Here is a 20,033-nt window from a genome sequence, read left to right on the forward strand (position 1 = left end):
ACCAACTTGGTACCTCTAGAGTCTTGAATGTGCAATTGTTCCGTTCAGATTTCACCCCTCTTACCCTGTACTTCCACCTTCACATCAGCTAGATCATTGTCTGATGTAGCTATAAGTCCCAGTAACCAACTCTACCACTCTTAAGTTGTTCAGTAACTCAGTAATTCCATTCTTAACTCATTCTTCCTCATACCCACCTTAATGTTTTGCTGACTGGACTGCCTCCATGCCAATTTTTCCCTTGACTATTCAACTTCCAAGGCTGTAGAATAAAAAAAGATGAGCTAATGGCACAGCTAACAGGTAAACTCTAGCCTGTTCAAGAAGAATCAGAATAGCTCAAGATACAATACTAATGCACTGTAGAAGTTCATCAAAATATGCTTAACTTTTGTGAAGCATATGCCTTTTTGTGGCCAGGATTTGAACTCAGGGCCATATTCTGGCTCAGCTTATTTGTGTGGCTGGTGTCCTGCAACTTGAGCCAAGCCTCCAGGACAGCTGTCTAGAGGGGCACTATGATCAGAGAATTGTGCCATAAGTGCTACAGATGCCCAGGTAGGTGAGGGGACAAATGCAATAATTCAATAGAAGTGGACATACTTAGGCAAAATTGATGGATCTGTGAGTCATTGCATTGAGGAATGGGAAGTACCACAACCAAGATCAGTCATGGTTACGAGGCCCCGGGTTCTGCATCAGATGCCCAATATGTGCGATTTGTGGGGATTCTTGGAAATATCTGGAATATTTGGCAACACCTGACTAGAGATCAAGAGAAAATAAGAATCAAAAGTACACATTTGCAATGTAAATTTACATAGCTATGACAGTGAAACGGAGCTTCGGAAAGGGAAGAGATCTTGTAGAACCAGATGATAAAGACATAATTTCAAGTGTCCATTTTGTTTTTTGAGAAAGAGGAATTGAAAAAGAGAAAGGAAAGTAGGAGAAGAGGCCAGTCATATGGGATGGAATTTCATGCAATGAAATTTTCAGATTTTTTTTAAAGTCAGGGAATAAGTACTAAAACACAGTAGTTGCCCTTAGTGGTCTAGAGATTGTCAACCTCCAGGAGAACCATTTTTGAGAGACCGGTGTGGGGAAGTTCTCTTGCAAAGATTCAGTGAGTGCTGGTAAGTCACGAATGCCACTCTCTTCCCCAAGGGATGGCACAATACTGCCCTGGGATAGGACATCAACTTAAAGACAGCAAAAGGTGGGTTATCAAGGGAGCAGAAGGACATTTTAATTCATAGATGAGGAGAAATAGAAACATTTATGAGCAAAAATAGCCAGAGAAAAGTGAAGATGAAAGATGCAAGGCAGAGTGAGATATTTTTTGACAGAGCAAGCTCTTTCATAAAGGAGAAAGTCATTGGGAGAGCATCTCAGGGAGTTGATTTTGCTTTTAGAAAGACTAGTTGCTTCCAGAAGTTCAGAAACTTAACATGAGATAGTAAACAAAGAAAGGTATTCTAGGTTCATGGGAGGTTATTCTCAGGATCACCTGCTAGAACATCGGTGAGTTGGGTATGAAAAGAAGTAGAAAGAGTCCAGGACTGTTCTAGAGAAAGTGAAATGCCAAGGATTTTCCCACGAGATTAACATGTAGGCTGAGTTCAGTCAAAAAGAAATGGGTTTAATCAGGTGCCAATGGCTCACACCTGTTACCCTAGCTACTCAGGAGGCTGAGATGGAGAATCATGGTTTAGAGCTATCCCTGGCAGAGAGAGCCATGAGACTTCATCTCTACCCATCAGCTAACTGTTAGACTAGAGGCCTGGTTCAAATGGCAGTGGGCCAACTTTGAGCAAGAATGCAAGAGCAGAAGGCCCTGAATGCAAGCCTTGGTACCAACCCCCTTGCAAAAAGAAAAAGAAAAAAGGAAAAGAAGATTCCCTCTTCTCTTGCCTGAAAGCCCAGTGTTTGGCATATATTAGGTATTCAATGGGGCAACTGGTGATCAGAGAACCAAAGATGTGATTGACAATATGAAACAATAATTTAAATTTACATAGCATGTTATTAACTCGTGAGAGATGAGCATAGCAGGTTCGGAGCATGAAAGTGGCTCTCTGTAACTCCTCTGCCCTCAGCCTCTGACAAAAGCTCTCCCAATGCGTTGGTGCTATGCAGGAGACAGAGGTCTGCAGCCATCCTCCTTGGCAGTCAGCTGTGTACTGCAAGGAGTTGGGAAGACTTAACTAAACATCAATAATTTCTCCAGGATGCCTGCTACCAGCCCCTTTTAGCAGTAGATGAGGCCAGAGAGCCAGGGAGCCTCCTGGGTATGGTGCTATAGTGTGCTTGGCTTCTAGCACTTCACCTGGTTCTTCTGCTCTTTCTGTGACCCCAGTCTGCAAGCAGTCCCCCCCTCCAGAGATATCTCCCTGATACACTAGCTCTGGAGCTCGCTCTGATTGGCTTCTGGAGTCTCCGCTTCTCCGCTAGGAGGCAACGACTGAGGTAAACCTTGGCACCGAAACCCCCAACAGTCATAAATTTCACTTAGGTCTAGTAAAACACAGGCATCCAATTAAACCCATAATCCTATAAACTTGCCAGCAATCAAGCTCGGGGTTGAAAATGAAGACGGACAGGTGCACTCAATCAATACCGCGGAGAGGTTACAGCCTGCATTTCACAGGCTGTTCCTACATGGAATCTTCTGTTGTTCTTACTGCTGTTTGTTTTCTGCCTGGATAGAAATAACAAATGCTCTTGCTTACTCTTCCGTTACATTGTCCTGTGCAGTGGTCTGTAGCTGAACCCTGGGGCTGGCCAGATGTAGGCCAGGCAGAAGCAGAGTTGCTTCATGAGTACAGCCCAGCCTTTGCACCCCACCCTATGTCCCCTAGGCCTAGAAGTCATTGCCTGGTCAGACTACAAATTAAAACTCAAGTGTGTCTAGGGTATGCTGGTGATTTTTCTCCTCATAGAAGTATTTAAAAATAGTGGATCCATTAACATTTCAGCAAGCAACAGTCCTCTGAACCTTCAAGTGGAGGAGGGTGTCTGACTTCCAGAACCTTCCTCAAGGATTCTGGCATCTCACAGCACATCTTTGAGAGAAGATTCCCTTCTTTTTTATTGAGATCAGGATTTATCTCATTCTTTCTCTTCTTCTCCCTCTATGGATCTTTATTTTCCTCCTGCCCTCTACCCACTGGTTTAACACTCAACCAACATCTACTGTGCATGGAGGATTGTTTGCTTCTTCTTTTTCTTATACCACATCTGCCTCTCCCTCCAGAAATGAACCTTACACTATTTTTAAATGAAAGTGAAGTTGCTTTCCGTAATTTTTCCAGGAATAACATATCTGCAGATGTCTCCTAATAGATTTTCTTAATTGAATTACTAGCTCCCAAAGCTTTCTTTACCTCCTCTTACCAATCACAAATCAAAGATTTACAATAGGGAATTTAAATAACCAGTAAGGGGAAAAAAAATCCATCTAAGAAACCCATCTGTCATTTGCTAGAATCAAAGATATTTTAGTAACTAATGATTTTTTTTTTTGCTTTCCAAATTATAAATGGAGTTTCAAATTGGGCCTCCTGACTTGGCTTCTCTAACACGGATGTCCTCTGTTGGCTGAGGAACTGGGCATGGTATTTGCCAAGTCTTGTTCTTTATCCTAAGGGCTTGAGTCATTACAACATATAGGAGAAATGTTCCTGGCAGCATGTAAGACTCATCCCTGCAAATGGCAAGGCCAGGGAGATTGGAAAGCTTTTGGAAGATACTCAGGCCTATTGTGTGTGTGTGTGTGTGTGTGTGTTTTGCAATCTTTGCCTCTCTTGTCCAGGGATGAAGCAATTCTTGAAGCTGGAAGAATGGGATATAGAGGTAAAGAAGAGGATTGCTGAGAACATATAACCATAGACCAATATTGTTTCCTTAAAAGCCACATGACTCACAGCCCACAAAATAGTATTATGCTGCCAAGGTATTGCCAAACAGGGAGGTTAACTCCATGGATCTCACTCATCAGATCCTCAGGCTGGAAAACAACACAAGAAACAGTCTTCCTTGATACCTCTACTTTCCTGCAGAGCTGCACTTGGGCCAGAAAATAAACTCACCTAAGATTAGGTGAAGTAGCTGATTTGACAAAAAGAAAATTCTACAAAATAGTTCTGAGACACCTAGACAAGCACAGATAGCAAACCAGAGGTCTAAGCACTTAACTTGGCACTTCCACCTGCATAGTCTTAATTGTTAAGGCAAGTCTAGAGCTTAACTTACCATTACCGTCATTTTGTAGGTGTAATATCCTAGGCTTGCACTAATTGTGACATGAACTGGGCCTTCTGACTATGTAGTTTGACGCCAACCAATGTACTGTGCTGCTCTCCGGGACTTGGACCCACTGAACCCAAAGTGCTGGTCTGTGTGCCATCAACACATGGGCAAGTAGAGACATTACCCAGCAGTCTCAGCTCCAGAACAATTACCAAACAGCTCTTTCCTGCCTCTCCAAAAAAATGGTGACAAGGACAAATCCCAGAACAAGGGTAGGCTTTAGCTGGTGTGGATAATCTTCTTCCCAGGCTGGAGGATGGGAACTATACAGATATAGATACTTTGTCATTAAAATACCTCCATTTTTATAAGCCGCTAATAGGATTATTCAAAATGTTTAAAGCAAAATCCTAAAGCAAGCTATTGGCTTGCCAAAGAACTAAGTCCTTTTTTTCCTCCTATTTTGATATTTCTATGAATGTCATTTCTGAATTGGGCAGACAAATGGACACCAGTTTCCCAGCTATGCTGGTCACTTGGCATCCAACAACTTCCTGGGTATCTACTACGTTTCCACAATATTAAGTCTCTAGATATGGGTTCTTCCTTTTGTCACCTCACTCTACCCCTCTCTGCTGAGACTATCTTGGTCTCTCTTTGAATCACAACAAAACACAGAATGCATCAAAGGCTAGGTGAGAAAAACTATTCTAGGACAGCCATGACAATGTAGTCACTGTGTCCAATTTAGCATTCTGCTTGGAGAAGAATAAGCAGTTGTGTGAAGGCAATTCTGTAAGTGCTCTTCAGTCATTTCAAGTTCACGTTTCCCCCAGCAATTAGAATTTGAAGAATTTGAGGGCTGACACAGATTTTTTCCTTCTTTATTTAGGACAAATGTACTCCCTCTGTCTATCTGCACATCTCCATCGGCATCCTACCTCACTCCCAGGAATGCACATCATGAACAAATGTTCACCCATTAGGAGACAAACATCTGGGTTCAAGGCCAGAGAATTGTTCTTCATGTAGACTGGGGTCCTAAGTCCAATTAAACAGTGTAGAAACTCTTTTCGAAACAGAAAATTCAAGCAGAGTGAGAAGTGTGTGATACAGAGTTATATTATCCAGAGCAATAACATGCTTGTAAACAGAGGTTTACAAGGTGCTTATAGAAGTCACTTAGGAAACGCAAAGTAGAGAACATCTCTGATTTGATGAATCAATCTTGCATATTCCTTCTGCCTCCAAATCTCTATTTTTCTCTCCTTTCTTCCCATCCTCTTCTCTGACTGGATCCCTTTTGTCAAAGCCTCATAATATTACTGAGATTATAGTTTAAATACCTTCTACTCGGTGAATCTTCCTGCCCATTGTCTGCACATTATACCCCTCCAGCTGTTTATGTTCCAGTTCCCTTGAAATTTTGAAGTTATCTCTCCCTGCTCTTCTGTGGCTAGCAGTTCTTCACTGTTTAAATTTCCAAGGTCATGAAATTGTCAGGAAGTCATCGAGCATACACTAAATGCTCTCTGAGTGTTTAATATGTAAAACTATTAATGACTACTGATGCCAGTGGCTCATGCCTGTAATCCTAGTTACTCAGGAGGCTGAGATCCAAGGATTTCACTTCAAAGCCAGCCCAGTAAGAGAAGTCCATGAGACTGTTATCTCTAATTAGCCAACAAAAATAAAGCTAGACATGCAAGTATGGCTCAAGTGGTAGAACATTACCAGCCCTGAGTGAAAAAGCTAAGGGACAGCGCTCAGGCCCTGAGTTCAAGCCCCAGTACTGATACAAGAAAAAGAAAAAAAGAATTAAATCCTAATGAATGCAGATTAGTCTTATTTCTCATCAACCAACTTCTAGTTTTGTCTAGTATTTTTGCATATTTTTCTCCTCTGTGTACAAACTGTTAAAACTGGAGTTTGCCTATCCTGCCTAATGGAGTTCATTTTGTAAGTAATGATAGGAAATGACACTGTAATAATGGAGCTATTATTTACTTTGTAACATTGCTTTCTCCTGTAACCTTATGATATGTCAAACATACATATATGCTAGTGTTTTTTGCAGACACTAGCATGACATATTGGCATTCTTACCTAGGTAGATGGTGAAGTCCTCTTGGACTGAGTTTCGAAGATTAAACATTTGTCTGAGATATGGGAGAAAGAGTTGATATTGCAGTGATGGAGGGAATTAGTAAAAATAGGGTCATTAAATTGGCAATGGAAGAAAGCACAGCTTCACATTCTCCCAAAGCACTCAGGGTGCCCTAAAAGTGAGAAGCAGGCAGTGACACTAAAAGAGATTAAGCATAGTCTACCTCCTTTTGTCGTTCTCTTGGGTCTGGATGGCAGCTGAATCTGCATCTAGGGAGGACTCTGGGTGTGTCTGCTACACTCGGATGCCTGCCTTCTCAGAGTTAAGTGACTGGAAGAGTGGGAAGAGATGATAGACCTGCTAATCAGGGAATGGAGTGGTGATTAAAAAGATGGGGAGGGGGGAGATGCCAAGAGGAAGACAGGCAGAATGGCCACTCAATGAAAAAGATTCAGATAAAAAATACTGGGGAAGAGGGCAGGAAAAGACACCACAGGTTTTGGAACATTATTTGAACAGCAACAAGAATTTTGGTCAGAGCCTTCACATCTTAGATTGAGAACTGAGAAACTGTCACGTAGTAAGTCTCATACTCTGAAGATGGAACAGTCCAGCTGAAACCCCTTTGTACAACTATTTAAAGATAATAAATAACAAAAATAATGAACAAAGAAGTCAGCTTTCCCTTCATTTCTTCTTCCCTACTGTTCCACTGCATTTGCTACGTGAAAACAAGTTATCCTTGATTCCTCCCTCTCTCTCATCCCCATCAACCCAATAAACGCAAATGCATAACAGCGCCCCCCACAATCATTAAAATAATCGGAATAAGCTGAAATTCCTCTCCTCTATATATCTTCATCTCTGAGCTTTCCATGGCCACTGTGTCTAAGAAGATCCTTCCATAATTTCCCCCGACTGCTGCTTTCTTGTTCATCATAGACTTTTGACAGCTTGCAATTACTCAGTTTCTGTGGGTTTATCTCCTGGATCATCCACTAGAATATCAGCTCCTGGTAGACAGAGGCCCCCTGGGGCAATTGTGATCATTGTTCTATCCTATATGTCACAGCTATACTTTAGTGAGTCCAGCCAACTCCAGCATTCAGATAGATTTAGAAAGAAAGTGCAGAAGTGGTATAATTATAAAGAAATGCACTTTTATGACTTTGAGGACATATAACATATTCTTGACGAGGCCTAATTTATTGAACGGATAAGATTCATTTATAGCTGGCAGCATCTATTTGTAGCCATCTGCATCCCAGTAATTAATTCCAAGTTCTTAGAAGCAGTCAGCTCCCTTAAGAAGGCAAAATCTGTGTTTAAATTTAATAGAGGTGGTCTGGGTAATGGGGGATCTTGACTGTATTCTATTAAATTGTTCTTTACTTCTCTCCCATGTAAGAGTCTTTTCAACTTCTCTGTAGGATCCACACTAGGAAAGGTGTTTTTCCCCCCTGTTTTTTTTTTCTTTATTAAAACTCTAAATAAAAGCTGTGAGCTTTTCTTTCAAGTAATTCTAAACAAAGAGTATATCCTTCATGGAAGAGACAAAGGTGTTATTTATGTTCATGTTTGTGTGTATGTATGTATATACTTGTGTGAGGCTGGTGACAGGTCTTTATTGTCCCAATCATGGCTATGAATAATGTGTGATAATCTCATATTATCTGTTATTCCAGGTGATGACTGTCTCCTTTGGGATCCCTCATTCTTTCCTTTGGTTCTTGCAAATGTAATTTAAATAAACATGTGCTTTAATTTCATGTACATAGTCTAAAATTAGAGCCTAAAGAACAAGAGTCAAGGTCCTGTTTTGTTCACTGTTGACTTACTTTTCCACACAGGATAGAGTATCTGACTCATAGTATATGCTCCATGAAAACTAGACGTGGGCATTTCCATGGGACTTTGCCTTCTCTTCCTGGTCCAGTCCTTTACTGGACTCATGGCAGGTCCTTGCCAATCAAAACCCTTCTGGTTTCCTTCTACCACTGAGGTTCTGCCAAGTCACTATTTTCCCACTTGTTCTGCTCCTCCAGCTCAGCTTTCTCTGGGTAATGAGATCTTCCAGCAGTTTGAGTGGTAACATGTTTTTATCTGCAGTGACCTTTGAACATTTCGTGCTGCCCTAGCTTGTGTTTAGTGCTTTGCCACCAATCTGGGCCCTGCAGCATCCTCAGAGAAAGGAATGGCCCATCTCGGCTCCCTGTGGCTTTTCTAGGGTTAATGCTTTCGGCATTTAGCCCTGTACTTTTTCAGCTCTCAGATAACTCAGAAATGGCTGGATTAAGAATGTCAAACTTGGCCTTTAGGTAATCCTCGGTGCAGAAGGCAGCAGAGTCAAATTTGAAGGGAAAATGGTTAAAAGATAAAGAGGTTCTAAAGCAGCATAAGGACTCTGCATTCCTCCTTGAGGGGTAGCAAGCACACATTTTCAAAACCCTTTACATCAGGTAGGTGGCTTAGTACTTTTTTTTTTTTTGCATACCTGCTTGGCCCCTCTGCTGTGGACTTCAGGATGAGGAATCAAGGAATCAGGAGGTAGCTTGGATGATTCTCCCAATTTGGAAACTTGTGGCAGGAAAAACATGCATATTTTCAGCTCTGGATCTGTCTTCTGTAGTCTGGGCTCCAATTTTGTTCCTAACACCTATAAACTGTGAGGATCATGGACTAGCCACGGACTTCTTGGAACTTGTCTCTGCTTCTAAAATGACTTGCTAATGATACGCACCTGACAGAGCTGTGAGCACAAGTTCACCCATAATCACACTTCCAGGGGGGTGGGGTGCATAGTAACTGCCTACTAAAGGTTATTGCCATCGTTTTCATCTTTCTTCTCCTTCCCCAGCAGCTCAGCACCATAAGTTGAGGACTCATGGCCCCTTGTTATTCCTCTCCTCCCTGAATCCCTGCTGTAGGCTCTGGGCACAGAGGTATGAGAATGCCAGTTCCCAGGAAACTAGGAGGCTCCTGGTATATGTCCCTTTTCTCATAGAGCAGCCTTTTACTCTTGTAGGGAGTAGGCAGGCCAGAAGCCTATGGAAGGCCAGAATAAGCCTGCCGAAGTAGGTATCTAAGTGAGAGGTCTCCATTGTGTAAGGAAAACACTAACCTGTGAGCAATATAAAATAAGTGAGGAAATATAGGCAGAGTATATGTCATGGTTTGGTGCAAGGTAAACTTTCTGTACAGGTTGCTTTTCATTATTTTCATATTTCTATGGATTGAGAGGTGGAAATAGGGGATCATCATAATCCTAGGTTCACCAGCATCTGGCTCCAAATCCTTTCTTTGTAATCCTGCATTTCTTTTATCATCTCCTCATACCTGAAAACAAACAAAGAGAGAAATGTGCTGATAAGTTGTTGTGTCTCCAAAGCCAACGTCTGCAGGCAGGGATGATGTGTTCTAAACCATGTGAGTCAAATTTAACTCCCTACATGTTCCCTGACTTCACACACAGCCTGCCTGATCAAACCAATGATCATAGATAGGGACAAAACACATATCTTCCTGTGTTTGACATCCCAGATTCCTTCTTCATTTGGCCTGTATTCATCCTCAGACTCACTGAATCCTTCATTCTGTTTGCGAGTTATTGGTAATTACAGAATAAATCAAGAATACATGCTAATCTGGGGGAATCTTGTCTTTGAAATGATTCTTTCTGCCTTCCCAGTTTGTAGAGAGCTGAATGGGGAAAGGCAATTGCATCCTCAGCTGGCAGACTTTGTCTTCCTTAGAATTTAGGTGTGATCTATATTCAAATGACAGTTTAATGAGCCTTTTCCTATTTCCAGAAACCTTATCACATCATTAAAGCGTAGAAAATGAATAATACATCTAGAAGTCGGATTAAACTGAACTTGAGACCTGATGCATCTTCAAAGGGGGAAAAATAGTACAGAAGCAAACTAGAGGGATGTTGAGTTAAAGCGAAGGGGTTAAATGAGGGGGCCAGGAGGGGTTATTTTTATTCTAATGTATCACCATAGGTAAATGTCACCAGTATTTTTCAAAAGCTTAAAGTGGCATTCCTATTTTGCCAGGCATGGGTTGGAAGGGAATTTTTGAAAAATAATCTGCTACCAGGTGTCACTCTAAAAAGGAAGAGTTTGCCTACTTGTTTGCCTTCATTGTGAGCAAGCTCCAGACTGACAGGGCTCAGGACAATTCCAGTACCTTCTGAAGGGTGAGGGAAGCGCTCAAAGAGGCTTGATCCATGGGGTCAGAATACCTGCTGAATCTTCTAGCAGCTCTGTGTCCTGGGATGGCCTGGCTTGTCCTCTCAGGACTCAGTTTTCCCACCTATAAAATGATAAGTCTGAATCTGAAGGATTTTGGAAAGCATCCAAGGTGACAGATCAAGTTTTTTCAGCACAGTGCTAGGCAGGCTGTAAAAAAAAAAACACCATACCGTTTGGTTATTATGTTTCATTCTTCAGTATGGCATTCACTACACGCTATTTCATCTGATAAGAATGACCTTCCTACCACATGACCTTCACTCAAGGCCATTCTGTAGCCTCAATTTCTGTTCCCTATCTCCTTTTATGACATTCCCCACCATCAGCCTACCTGACACCCTGACCTCCATCAGATCAGGTACTTCTGTCTCCCATCCTTCTACTGACCTTGACATGCCTTCCTGATCAAATTAACACTTTGCTCAGATTTAATGGCTGAGTGAGCCCAGATTCACTTTTCTCTCATCCTTGATAATTAAAAACACAGACATTAAATGTGTGTGGTGACACACACACATTTCCAGGTGACCCCAGGGCTGTCTGTGCAGTGCAGATGTACAGATGTTGGTGACGTGGAGCTCCTCACTACCCTAGAGCTAAACCAAACCCTTGAGAGAGAGGAAAACCAAACAAACAAGAAGCTCAAGGACAGCACCCAGGCCCTGAATTCAAGCCCTAGGACTGGTGCAGACACACACACACACACACACACACACACACACACACACACACACACACACACACACACACACACAATCCTGTCCTATTTGATTAGGCCACTGTAAATTCTTGTTCTTGGTTACTTACAATGCATTCTTTCCTGATAAGAGTGTAGGCTTTCTAAACAGGCAGTTGTCCTGATCCTTTTTTGACCATTCCAATTTTTTGAATGGATTCTGAACACGACTTGGTTGTACAATAAATTCTTTTACTCATTTCTTGTCATTCTGTCCTAATCTGCTGATCTTTGTCAGTTTTTGTATCTATGTCTATAGTGTTAATGTGTACATAGGATCCTGCAACTCTGCTCTAGACACGTAAGTTGTCTTTCCTGTAGGTTCTAAGTTTTTATCATCCCCAGCTGATTTCAGAATGTTGAGTTCGTAAGCAAGTGCTTCTACGCAGAATTTTCACAGCCAGGATAGCATCTGAATTAACTTATTCCAGCCCTTACCTAGAACAGGCAGAAGACAAAGTTGAGTCTGCTCTTTATTTCACTGCCCTAGACAAAGTGTCCAAAGAGATGGTTAACCTGGAAGGTGCTGGTGACTCCCCCATTTCTCCTACAGGCAACACTGGGGACCACCAGAGGCAGCTTATTCCATTCAATCCATTTCTCCCATTGTTCCTCTCTATATTGCTCTTACCACACACAGTCCAGGGATTCTATATTCAACATGCACCTCAAAGTCCAATTCCTTCTCTAAACTGGCACTTACCCAACTTCCTGAAGAATAAATATTGTTTTTTTTAATATCCTTTTTCCCCCTAATGAAAGGAGCGTACATTTCTAGGCTATGAATTAGCTAACTTCCCATACTCAGAACCACCTTTCTTTTCATTTGCTTCCTACTATTTTTATTCATGAACGTCATGTTGAAGTTGAACCTCTGTGTGGTCATTTTTCTAAAGTCAGTGATCTGTTCATCTTTTATTTTTTTGTGTGTGTCAGCTGATCTTGTAGCTTGAACTCAGAGCCCGGTGCTGCCTCTGAGGTTATCTGCTTAAGGCTAGAGCTATCACTAGAGCCATAACTCCAATGCCAGCATTTTCAGAGTTAATTGGAGATAAGAGTCTCATGGACTTTCCTGTTCCTGGTAGCTTTGAACCACAAACCTCAGTTCTCACCCTCTTGAATAGCTATCATTACAGGCAAGAGCTGTATGAATTGGAGCGTCCCTTTCCTCAGTTTACAACCTTCCAAGGTCTTGTAGAACCACACTGAAGTTCTGATGGACATATGGAGATCACGAGTACACCCCAGGCCTTTGAAATTTACGTCAAATGCATATCTCTCATGTACAAGCTCACTTTTAAAATTATGTACAAAGATGCTTGGGGAAGAACCGAACTAAAAACTCTAAATGCCTATAGCAGTATATTAGGTAAATCATGTTGCATTCACACAGAGAAATACGGTTGTACACGGCTGTGTACAGCTGTGTTAATAGATCTTTCTACAGCTGTGTTTAGCAATCGGAAAAGGTCTTAGTTTTGAGAAAAAGAAGTCAGACGCCAAACAATGCAATTCATATGTAAAGTAATTATGCAGGTAAAACACCCTTGAGAAGGGTGGGAATTAGAAAGAACCTATAACGGACCAAATGCATCTTCTCAAAATAGGTCCAAGTCCTTAACTCTGATATGTGAGAATATGAGTTTAATTAGAACTAGAGGTTTTTTTTTTTTTTTAAGAAGTAATGAAGTTCAGGACTATTATAATTTGGATCTTAAATCTTTCCCCAGTGGAGATTTAAAGGCTGGTCACCAGCCTGTGTACTTTTGGGAAGGTAGAGCCTAGGAGTAAGAAGTTAGGCCCTTCAAGAGGGTATTAGGATCTTAGCCTTTTCTCTCCTTACAGTCTCTTCTGCCACATATTTACATTATGATATCCTAATCTGGCTCAGGCTCAAATCAATGAGCCAACCAACCAACCATAGAATGAAACCTCCAAAACCATGATCCAAAATGAACCTTTCCTCGTATGTGTGTGTGTGTGTGCGTGTGTGTGTGTGTGTATGCTGATACTAGAACTTGAATTTAGTGCCTGAGTCTGTCCCTGAGCTTTTGTGCTCAAGGCTAGCACTTTACCATATGAGCCACAGCTCTACTTTTGGCATTTTTGCTGGTTAATCATTGACTTTCCTCCCTAAGCTAGCCTCATACTCAAATCTTCAGACCTTAGCATCCTGAGTAGCTGGAATATAGGCATGAACTATTGGTGCCCACCAAGCCTTTGTTCCTTTTAAATCGATTATGTCAGGCATTTTGTCACAAAAATAGGAAGCTAACAAACAATGATTTTGCATTAAAGGTGGCCCCTATACCTAATGACTGGTCTTTTGCTTTTGTATGTGTATGTAGATGTGGGGAGGGGGCGGGGGGGGGGGGTGTTTGTGCCAGTACTGAGGCTTGAACTCAGGCCTGGTTGCTGTCTCTTAGCTTTTTTGTTCAAAGCTGGCACTACCATTTGGGCTTTTTTTTTTTTTTGGTAATTAATTGGAGGTAAGTCTCGTGGATTTTCCTGGGCTGGCTTCAAAATGTGATCCTCTATCTCAGCCTTCTGAGTACCTAAGATTACCCACCAGAGCCTGGCTTTGTTACTGTTGTTGTTGTTAGTACTGAGACTTGAACTTGGGTCCTTACATTTGCTTGGTTTGCTGCTGCTCCACCACCTGAGCCAGCCATGCTTTGTCCTGGATATTTTGGAGATAGAGACTAAAGGACTTCTCTGCTCAGGCTGACCTCAAATCACAGTTCTCTGGATCTCAGTCTCCTGAGAAGCTCAGAATACAGGTCTGAGCCACTGTAGCCCAACTTATTTTAGGCTTTTGAGACAAAGGCCTTACTATGCAGTCCAGGTTAATCTCTAACTCACTTTGTAGACCAGGTTTGACTCTAACTGGAAATACTTCTGGGTGCTGGAACAATAGATGTTAACTACCCTGCTCAGATCTGTTGTCTCTACGAGAGAGAGAGGCGAAAGAATTTAGAACATACAAAAGGTTAGGCCACGTGAAGATGGAAGGGGGGATTGAAGTGATACACTGGTAAGTCAAAGAGCGCAAAGGAATGTTGGAAGCCACCAGAAGCTAGGAGATGAGCATAGAACATATTCTTTCTCAGGACTTCAAAAAGAAACTAACCTTGCTATCATCTCGATTTCAAGCATCTGGCCCCCAGAACATTAAAAAGCATTCATTCCTACTTCTGGAACTTAACCTGTTTTTCTCTAATGTGTCATAGCATCCACAGGAGACAGGGATACAAGAAGGTTTTTCTGAGATATGAGTAAAGTTCTGTGGGGTTTGATCTACGTGCATATGATAATTAAGCTTAGAAAAACTCATCAAGTTCTACGATCTCCTTTCTGTGCACATGTATGTGTATATATTTAACTTCAGAGATGTCAACATATATCAAATTTCCTTTGACTACACGTGGAAAGAAGCTTTTCTATCACAGTGCAGTGGTCAGGATAAGATAAGTCATCACATAGTAACAAATAATCCCTCTGAACTCACAACAACCAAGGTCTACACAGCACCCAAGTTGATATGTCTTTGGGCAATTAGCCTCAGCTCTGTTTTACATCATCTTCATTGTGAAACAGATTGAATTTTAATTCCCACATGAAACTTTTCCAGAATCCTCTTGGAAGATACAACAGAAGTCTCCAATTACATTGCTTTTATTCTGGCTGCTTGCTTGCACATTTATTTCTGGTACTAGGTGTGACTGCACAGATTGCAGGCATTTTATCTATATGGAGGACCACTCAATGCCTAGGAGCATATATTTTATATCAGATATGATGTCAGACAGATTTGAGGTTTAATTCTGTCTCTACTGACTTCAGGCAACTTCATTAATCTTGCTTACTCTCAGTTTCATTAACTGTGTAACAAAATAGTACTATTAGTTAGGCATTATTGGCCCAAACCTCTAATCTTGGCTACTTAGGAGCCTAAGAACTGAGGTTGAAAGCCAACAAGGGCAAGAAAGTCCACAAAACTTTTATCTCCAACGAACCACTAAAATATCAAAAAGTAGAGCTATGGCTTTAGTGGTAGAGCACAAACCTTGAGCAAAAATGCTAAGAGAGAACCTGGTACTAATACAAAAACCAAACCAAAGAACACAAAAGTTATCATTAGCTTTACATTATGGTGATAAGTAGAGACTGCAATAAACAAAGTTTGAAAAATAACACAAAGCATGTTTAAGGTGCTCAATACATATATGTATATATTACTTACATATTTCACATTACCAAATATCTACTGTATGACAAGCTCTGATAACACTCTAGGTTCGAGTCCAGACCATTAATAAGATACAATAATTAATAAGTTGCAATACTTGCTGAGTGCTGAGTTCCATTTAAATACTCAGTAGTTAGCATAGTACTGGACCTAGACTTGGCCCATAATAAATACTGTATACTCTTAGTCTGAAATGCCAAGCTTAATCTTAATCTTTTTGTCCTTATTCGATCTTCCGTAAAACGTTTTCTCCCTCGATTCTCAATTTTTTTCCCATGAGTCATTCCTTTAAAATATTAGCATTTGATGGGAGCAGGGGTTGAGTGGTTGAACCCAAGCATGTTAGCCTTGCATCCATAATAATCCATGCTAACAGATGCCCTATTTATGAGGAAATGTAAAGCGATGATGTGGGAAAATTATTCATCTCATGTTTTTGTTGAAGAAGCAAAACACACAGTAAATTAAGTCTGGTCTTCTTGAAAATTCTGCATGGAAAGAAATTGTGAGAGATGCTGGGGAGCAAACTTTGTATAATGTGGCTTTAATTATTCAGCCATTTCAGATAGGTTTCAACTGTGTTGCATGGAAAATGCGAAGAGCCCTCCAGTGGCCAAGTAATCCCTCGCCAAATCCCAAGGGTTGTTTTTATTTGCTGTGGACAGCATTGCCAGTGGAATTAAATGCCTACTTCATCTTCTGGAGGAAAAGGACGAGGGCAAGACCTACTAAAGGCCCATTTCCCCTCTAAAAAGGAAGAATTGAGTCTGGTCTCAAATACTCAGACAAGCTTGAAGCAATCAGATCATCCTCTTTCTGAAAGCTAACCATTGCAGCCACATAGCACTTATTTTAATTGAGCATCTATTGGAGGTCCAGCACTATACTAGGATTCTGGAAGAAAATAGCAAATGGAAGGGGAAAAAAGATTCCTTGTTTCTACCTTCAAGGAACTCACAGACTATCAAGGAAGCAAGATTATATTTAAACAATAGATTGATCAATTCTAGTGCAGACCTTGATCTTTCTTGTTGGGAGCCATGTCTGATTCTCTCTCTTTTTTTTATTTTGGAGAAGAGGAAAATGTCTCATGTCAATAAATAAAATTTTATCTGTTGTGCACAGAGCAGAAACTTTAGTGGGTTATCAGAAAAGAAGGAAGAGTGATACAAATGTAGTCCCTGGTTGTTTTGGGGAGAGATGACAATGAAAAAATATATATGTGTGTGTATATATATATGTATATATATATATGTATGTGTGTGTGTGTGTGTGTGTGTGTGTGTGTGTGTGTGTGTGTGTGTACATATATATTTGGGAGAAATGACAATAAAAAAATGTGTGTGTGTGTGTGTGTGTGTGTGTGTGTGTGTGTGTGTGTGTGTATGGGCATGATAAATACCAAAATAAGTAGAATGTGGACACAATGAAAGACAAGGATGAGAAGAAAAAGATGGCCAGGGATGGCTTCCTGAGGAAGTAACATTTAGACTACCACTTTAAATAGAGAGGCAAACATCTAGGAAGAAAGACTAGAGAAAGGGAACTGTTGATCATGAGGATGGCAAGTTTGAGGGGGAAAGACAGCAAATTGCTAGAGTAGAAGTACGAAGGAGTTAAGGATGGAAAAGGTTGGAGTCATAGCACATGGATGGCATGGTCACTAATTGCACGCACCGTCTGTGGGTTGGGTGGATGTCTAGGCAATATGGAAGAATCTTTTTACTACTCCCACAATCCGAACTTACTTTGGGTTATAATTCCCAAACAAATACACATTTAATTTTTTTTTGATTCGCACTGATTTTCCAAACTCACACTTACCTTCATCTCAGTTTCCTGGTGGCAACCTAGTTTGGGTCCTGGTTTACATTGGCACAGTTTGTTAAGAAAATTTGATCCTCCTTTCTTGTTAATAATTGCTTATCTCTAGTTTCACTAGTCTATACTTCTGTCACTGCCTTCTGGACACTTGAGTCACAGCCTGCATTAGCATTTCTACTAGAAATAACTAGATCTAAGAAGGAGAGTCAATAAGGCTTGAGCCAGACAGGAAGGCTACATCATAGAACCCCTAAAGGGGTTCAGCCATCCAAGCAGGCCATCTTACTGCTGCCTTTCTCACCTGCAAGAACTAACACAGCAAGGCATTTCAAGGGGGGCAGTTCACCACCAAAGTCCCTATAGAGGCATCAACAAGGGTGAGTATCTAGGCTGAAGCATGAACCTTCCTGACTAATGGCACTCTGCATAAGTCCTTCAGAATGCAAGAACAAGAAGAGAGGACCACTCCTTCTTTCAGACCTGATACAGTTGCTCCTGACACCTTCCCCAGCACCTCCAGGAAGGCCTCATCCCAGAAGCTATTATACATTCTCATGCTTCACTGCCATCCAGAATATGTCCCTGGTAGTCGATATGGAAGGGAGGGAATGTTGTTGAAGGGAAATAAACACATTTTTTTAAAATTTCATTTTATTGTAAGGATGCTGTACAGAGGGGTTACACTTACATGTGTAAGGCAATGAGTACATTTCTTGTCAAGCAGTGTTACCCCTTCCCTTGTTGTTCACCCACCGCATTTTCTTTTTACCATAGAAAAAAAAATAAAAGACTACTATACAAGGATGATAAGGAAGGCTAGATCTTCAAGCTATGTTAGGCTGAAGGGTCAGGAGGGTAAGGTCACTCATACACACTTTTGCAGAAAGTAATTTGGGCCCAGCAGATGTTTTTCTCAGGAGAGGACAAACCCAGCAATTTCTACCAACCATAATTTTATATTACCTGCTGCCAAATGCAACTGTGGCTGTCACATAAGCAAGTGGACCCCGGAGGGGAGCAGCACACGATTATTTTTTTTAACTGAGGAGGATTTTTAACCATAAATGCATTCCCAGATTTCCCACGTTCTCCCACAGTGATGGCTTAGAGTTAAACACAGATCAAGTACCACTTTCTGCAATCACATCTTTACTTTCTTTCAGGATAAAGTTTCCATGCTAAGCTGGTTCTGGTTTCAGTAGCAAGAGTGGGAAGGGTAAAGGTTGTATGGAGTCTAGCCAAACAATTCTAGGTTTTGCTGCCTTTTCTCAAGGACCCTAGAAATAACTGCAGTATTCATTTCATTATCCAGTGGCTTATGATGTTAATGTTGGCTTTTTATAAACATGTAAGAAGAGTTTACTTGGGATCTATCCTCTTAATTATTTTGAGCTGGTCCTGGGTCTTGAATTTGGGGCCTGGATGCTGTCTCTTAGCATTTTTGTTTAAGGCTAGCACTTGACCACTTCAGCCACAGATCCACTTCCAGCTGTTTGGAGATAAGAGTCTCACAGACTGTACTGTGCAGGCTGGATTCAAACTTCAACTCTCAGAGCTCTTCCTCCTAAGTAGGTAGGATTACAGGCAAGAGCTACTGGTATCCAGCTCTCTTAATACACAATGTGATATTATAAAGTGGATATTTAAAGCCTACTTATCTCTTCTAACTGAAACTTTGTACCTCCATTTTCTTTTCTCCAAGCCCTGATAACAAACATTCTGCTCTGCTTTGATGACATTGAACAAAATCTTTCAACTGACCGGCAAAGAAAATATAAACCAAATTTATAAAAATGGACAAAGAAATTGAACAGACATTTCTCCAGAGAAGACATAGATGGCCAACAGGTATAGAAGAAGGTACTCAACATCATCAGTCATGAGAGGAAATTTTTCCCCTCAGTTGCTGAGTCATCTTCAAGCCAACAGAGGAAGAAGAAGAGAAATGTAGTAGCTCATCTCCAAGTGCAAGGATACCAGCACAGGATGTGTGTGGAGACGGAGAAGGGAGAAGGGAGAAGTGAGGAGAGATAGGAAAGTTAGAGGGGATGGACCATGGTTTCCAGGGATGATCTCTTATGTATAGAAAATGCTTTGAGGTCTACCAGGCTTTGAGTGCTTCCCCTGATAATCTGTTTTGTGACCTTGTCCATATCAAGTACCTTCTAGTCTGTCTGCCTGAATGCCGGCATTCCCTCCCTCCTTCCCTCCTTTCTTCCTTCCCTCCCTCCCTCTCTCCCCTTTGTTCCTTCCTTACCTCCTTCCCTTTCTTCCTTCCTTCCCTAATTCCCTCCCATATCCCTCCCTCCTTCCTTCCTTCCTTTCTTTCTTCCTTCCTTCGCTAATTCCCTCCCATATCCCTCCCTCCTTCCTTTCTTCCTTTCTTTCTTCTTTCCTTCCTTCCTCCCTTCCATCTGTCCTTCCTTCCTATATTTTTCTTTCTTGCTTGCTTGCTTGCTTGCTTGGTACTGGGATGGAACTCAGGGCCTCATATACTCTAGGCAGGTGCACTATTACTTGAGCTATATTGAACCACCAGATCTCTATACTTTAGTCATTTATCAGCTGTGATCCTGTGCTTCTTACCTGTGACCCTTCTTAGACTCTTTT

This window comes from Dipodomys spectabilis, unplaced genomic scaffold (assembly GCF_019054845.1).
Source record: "Dipodomys spectabilis isolate Male_0828 unplaced genomic scaffold, ASM1905484v1 ptg000023l, whole genome shotgun sequence".
In the NCBI taxonomy this organism is placed as follows: Eukaryota; Metazoa; Chordata; class Mammalia; order Rodentia; family Heteromyidae; genus Dipodomys; species Dipodomys spectabilis.